General features: G+C 49.2%; 1 non-coding gene and 1 pseudogene across 1 annotated transcript; both read right to left on the bottom strand.

The window, feature by feature from the left end:
* Positions 1–1,807: 1,807 nt before the first annotated feature.
* Positions 1,808–1,939, bottom strand: LOC129680042 (small nucleolar RNA SNORA17). Its single transcript, XR_008720636.1, has one exon. It is a non-coding gene; the product is annotated as a small nucleolar RNA SNORA17 (small nucleolar RNA).
* A 355-nt stretch (positions 1,940–2,294) lies between these two features.
* LOC129679997 (cytochrome b-c1 complex subunit 7-like) lies at positions 2,295–2,630 on the bottom strand (annotated as a pseudogene).
* Positions 2,631–4,502: the final 1,872 nt, after the last annotated feature.

Genomic DNA, 4,502 nt, shown 5'->3' with positions numbered 1-4,502 from the left:
GCGCTGAGAGGTATCTGAGCTGATCAGCCTGCCTACTCTCCCACACCCACATCACCTGGGTGAGCTCTCCTGTCCTGCCCTGGGTGGCCCATCCAATGTTGCAGCCAGCAAGGGTCAGAGCCAACTTTCCAACTCTCATACCCTCAGGGCTGGCTCATCCGAGCCCATGCTCCCAGGGCTAGCTCTATTGTGCTGTCCAGGCCAGGTGCAGGACCCCTCTCCCGAGTGGGGTGGCAGGCGAGGAGATGGGCCAGTTCTCTCACTCTCATGACCCTGGGACCATCTCTCCCACCTGCCATAGGTGGTGAAGGACAAAGGAGGGGAGGAGGTCATCTCTTCCTTGTCCCCACCACCACACAGAAGACAAGAAGCAGGGCTGCTTCTCCCACACTTATAGCCTCGGGCAGGCTCACCTGCACCTCCCATCTTCCTGGGCCAGCTTTACTGTGCTGCCCAGGCAAGGTGCAGGACCTGCTCTCCTGAGTGTTACAACAGATGAGAGGCAGGGACAGCTCTTCTGCTTTCATGACCCCAGGGCCAGTTCTCCTGCCTATAGTAAGTGGCAAGGGGAGAGGATGGAGGAGGGTATCGCTCCCTCATCCTTGACTACACACAAGTTGTGGGGATAAATTGTGGCAGACAAGGTGTGGGGCCAGCTCTCCCATGCTCACAGCCTCAGGCTGCCTCACTCATGCCCTTGCCACCAGGGTCATGTCTACTGTGCTTCCCAGGCAAGGTCCTAGGGCCTTCTCTCCAGAGTGCTGCAGCAAGTGAGGGAGCAGGGACAGATCTCCTGCTCTCATGACCCCAGGGCCAAGTCTCCTTCCTGCTGCAGGTGGTGAGGAGGAAGGAGGGAATCTCTCATCCATGCCACTGAAGGGGAGATGAGTATCAGGGCCATCTCTCTCACAGTCACACTCTCAGGGCCTGCTCACCCCAAACTCCTGCAACTAGGGCCAGATCTACTGTACTTTCAGGGCAATGTGTGGGGTCCACTCTCCAGAGTACTGTAGCTGGCTAGGGGCAGAGTCATCTCTCCTGCTCTCACACCTGCAAGGCCAGCTTGTCCATGAGGGGTGGGCACAGCCCTTAGACACCCAGGTGGCAGACCAGACCATAGACATTTGCCTGGGCTTTGGTTATCACAAACCCTTGCTTCTGCAGGGCCACAGTCCCAAACGTGGCCCACAGTGGCAGCACAGGCCAGGACCCCAACTGGTCCCAGGTCGCATCATCGGCTACTCACAGCAGGCTGTTCCTCACTACCCTCGAATCTCCAGTTCTGTTTCTCTTCATTGTGTCCCCATCCCTCTGTTCCTCTTTCTCTTCCATTTCTCCACCAGGGAAGGGTGACGGGTGGGGGGGGGCAGACCATGGCTGAGATGACTTCTTCCCAGGCATAGCACTCCTGAGACCACTCCTGAGAGGACCCCAGACACTCAGAGACCCTGGGCACTACTAAAAGAAGCAAGTAAGTAGTGGAGAAGGGAAGAGAGGCAGAACCGGAGGGTTGTTGTCTCAGCCTAGCTTCCTGTCCAGGACCCATGGTGCTGGACTGGTGGTCATCTCCAGCTCACTCCTCACCGAGGCCTGCATGCCCCCACTCAAGGGATGTCTGTCTTGGGCTTACTTCTGACCAGGACCCATGGTCCTAGGTGGTGTTCTTTGAGTCTCCAGCTCACTCCCCCACTCTGGGAGCTAGTCCAGGCCTGAACAGCACTGGACTGGTATTCATCCTAGGCTGGCTCCCTGTCTGGGCCCCCTGGCACTGAACTGGTGGTCATCTCAGGTTTGCTTTTGTTCAGGAGGTGTTAGGCTACTAATCATTCAGATGTCCACAGGTCAGACCCCTGAGCATAGACATCACCTCTCTCTTCTCTGCCACTCACTGATGCACATGAGACACAGCAGCCACACCTGCAATGCTTCTAGGAGCAATGTCCTTTGTTTTGTTTTTCAAGATAGGGTTTCTTTGTGTAGCCCTGGCCCTCCTGGAACTCGAACTCCCAGACCAGGCTGGCTTCAAACTCAGAGATCTGCCTGCCTCTGCCTCCCAAGTGCTGGGATTAAGGGCATGTGCCACCATGCCCAGCTTGCTGTCATTATTTTTATTATTATAAATTTTATCTTTATATATATCACAACTATGATTGAGATCAGATTTTTTTTACAGTAGACATTTATTTAAAATGAGGCATCTGCAGAGCCAATAACTCTTAAATTGTGATTCAGGTTGAAATAATGTCATGAAAATATGCTGAGACCAGGCACACCCACAGATCTCAACGACGAGATCACTTCTCTGCCCATTCTTCTCTCTCTTTTCTTTCCTGAATAACCTCTTTAAGATAGGGTTCAAGGTAGAATTTGTCCTTCTCACATTTTGTCCACTGCTCCTTAGGCAGGATCTGATGCCTCATAGTCAGGTCCAGGGCTCTCTTAATGCGAAACATTCTGCCGTTATAAAGGTCCTCGGGAAGCCTTCTTATGGCTTCTTTTACATCTTCAGTTTCAAACATTGTGTCATCTCATGTTAACCCCAGTTTATTGAATCCTGCACCATTATAATACCATTTTCGAAAACCATCCAGCTACTTGCTTGACACCACAACAGCAGGCTTGCCCACCATTTTGACCTGAGCAGGATCAGACTTTAAAGAGAAGTATCAGGCTTGAATTATAATGTTATCATGTTCTTACTATGTGGCTTAGTGAATGTAGTGGTTTCAATGAGGGTGGCCTCCATAAGCTCAAGTATTTTGCATGCTTAGTCACCAGGATCTCTTTGAAGGGATTAGAAGGTTATTAATCGTGACCTTGTTGGGGGAAGCGTGTCACTGCCACCTGCGTAGCTCTCAGCTACTGCTCCAGGCCACGTGTGCCATCATGATGTCAGTGGACTTAACCTCTGAAACTGTAAGCAAGGCCCCAATTAAATGCTTTTTTTCTTAAGGGTCACCTTGGTCATAGTGTCTCTTCACAGTGACAGAATCGTGACTACGACAGTGAGAACTACCAATTTTTCTCTGTGCCTCCAGTTTCCTTCATCGCCCAAATGAAGGACAAGGTTAGAGCCCTCCTGAGAGCACTGTGCGAAGGTCACTCATACGGACATAAAGGGTGGAAAAGAACGACTGGGGAATTGCGTGTGCTTTTGGCAAAAGTACTTGCTCTGGATATTTTTACACCTTTTAGATCTAGTGACCCAGCGGTACCCTGGAGACTCAGAGGGGACTGAGCTGGTAAAGACAAAGATTTAACTTTGCTGCTTAGACTCGTTAGAGGATTCTGAGAGCTGGCGGAAGTACTAAGAAAGAAGGCTGAATTTGGGCAATGGGCTTCGCTGTGTTCCAGAACTCTGGATTTCCTTTCTCTCCCATTTCCTTATTTGTACGATGGTGCCTGTGTGAATACACAGTGTTTCTCTCGACTGTTTTTTTAATTGATGTAATCATTAACTTGTTTATAGAAACTTCCAGGGTCTTCCCTGTTCTTGTGTTTCCTGGGGGCAAGGCTGATTGTTTTGTGTACCATTTCCCAGAACCAGGATGGGCTTTCTGTACTAAATTCCCTGAGAATTTTGCTGAAATAGGAACCAGACTCTGGGATTAAATCCAGGAGCCTGGGCCTAGGAGCAGCATGGAGAGTTGGTTTAATTTTGGGAAGCTGTTCTTCATTTTTTCTGTGTGTCCAATTAACTTTAAATTTTTCTGGAATATTTGCCAGGCATGGTGGTGTACACCTTTAACCCCAGAATTTGGGAGGTACAGACAGATGGATCTTTGTGAGTTCCACTCCAGTCAGGGATATAGAGTGAGATCCTACCTCAAAACACCTAGGATGCTATAAAGAATTTGACCTCAAATCTGGAATTTGTTCTTTTTCTTAGGGTAGGTTTTTTTTTTTTTCCCCCTTGGACTAGAAGCAGCATTACTATGCTGAGGAATGAGTTAGACTTCTGAGTCAGACAGCCCTCCCTTCCTTCCAATCCTTCCCTCCTTCTCAAGTCACTTAGAAGCACTGGAGGTCAAGAACCCACCCATGCTCTATGGATCATTTCTGGATGTGTTTTTACAGGATCTAAAACTCTCTCAAACATGACATTGAGTGTTTTCCTTGTTGAGATGATGCATAACTTGGAGGACTTAAATGGACAACGGGTCAATGGTAGTCTGTATTCATCCATTTGGACCTTACTTTGATCCCAACCTCATTCTCAGTACCTGTTTTCTGTATCCATCAACACCTGTTTTCTGTACTTGTGGGTTTACGGAAGCTGCTCCCCCACTCCTTGTTATAGATTGTGCATGAAGATATCCCTGAGAAAGCCCAAGTGTTGAAGGATTGTCTCAAGATGCTGGTCCTATTGAGAGATGTTTAGGTCACGAGAGCTCCAACTGAACAAATGGTTAATCCATTATTGAGTGTAGTGTAGAGTGGCTTATTGGACAGTGGGATCTAGAGAGAGGAGGTGTGTCATGGGAGCATGCTTCTGGATGATC

The sequence above is a fragment of the Psammomys obesus genome, unplaced genomic scaffold (genome assembly GCF_907164565.1).
Source record: "Psammomys obesus unplaced genomic scaffold, mPsaObe1.curated_primary_1811, whole genome shotgun sequence".
NCBI classification, from domain to species: Eukaryota; Metazoa; Chordata; class Mammalia; order Rodentia; family Muridae; genus Psammomys; species Psammomys obesus.
Note: the sequence above shows the minus strand (reverse complement) of the source record. Positions and strands in the feature narration are given on the sequence as shown.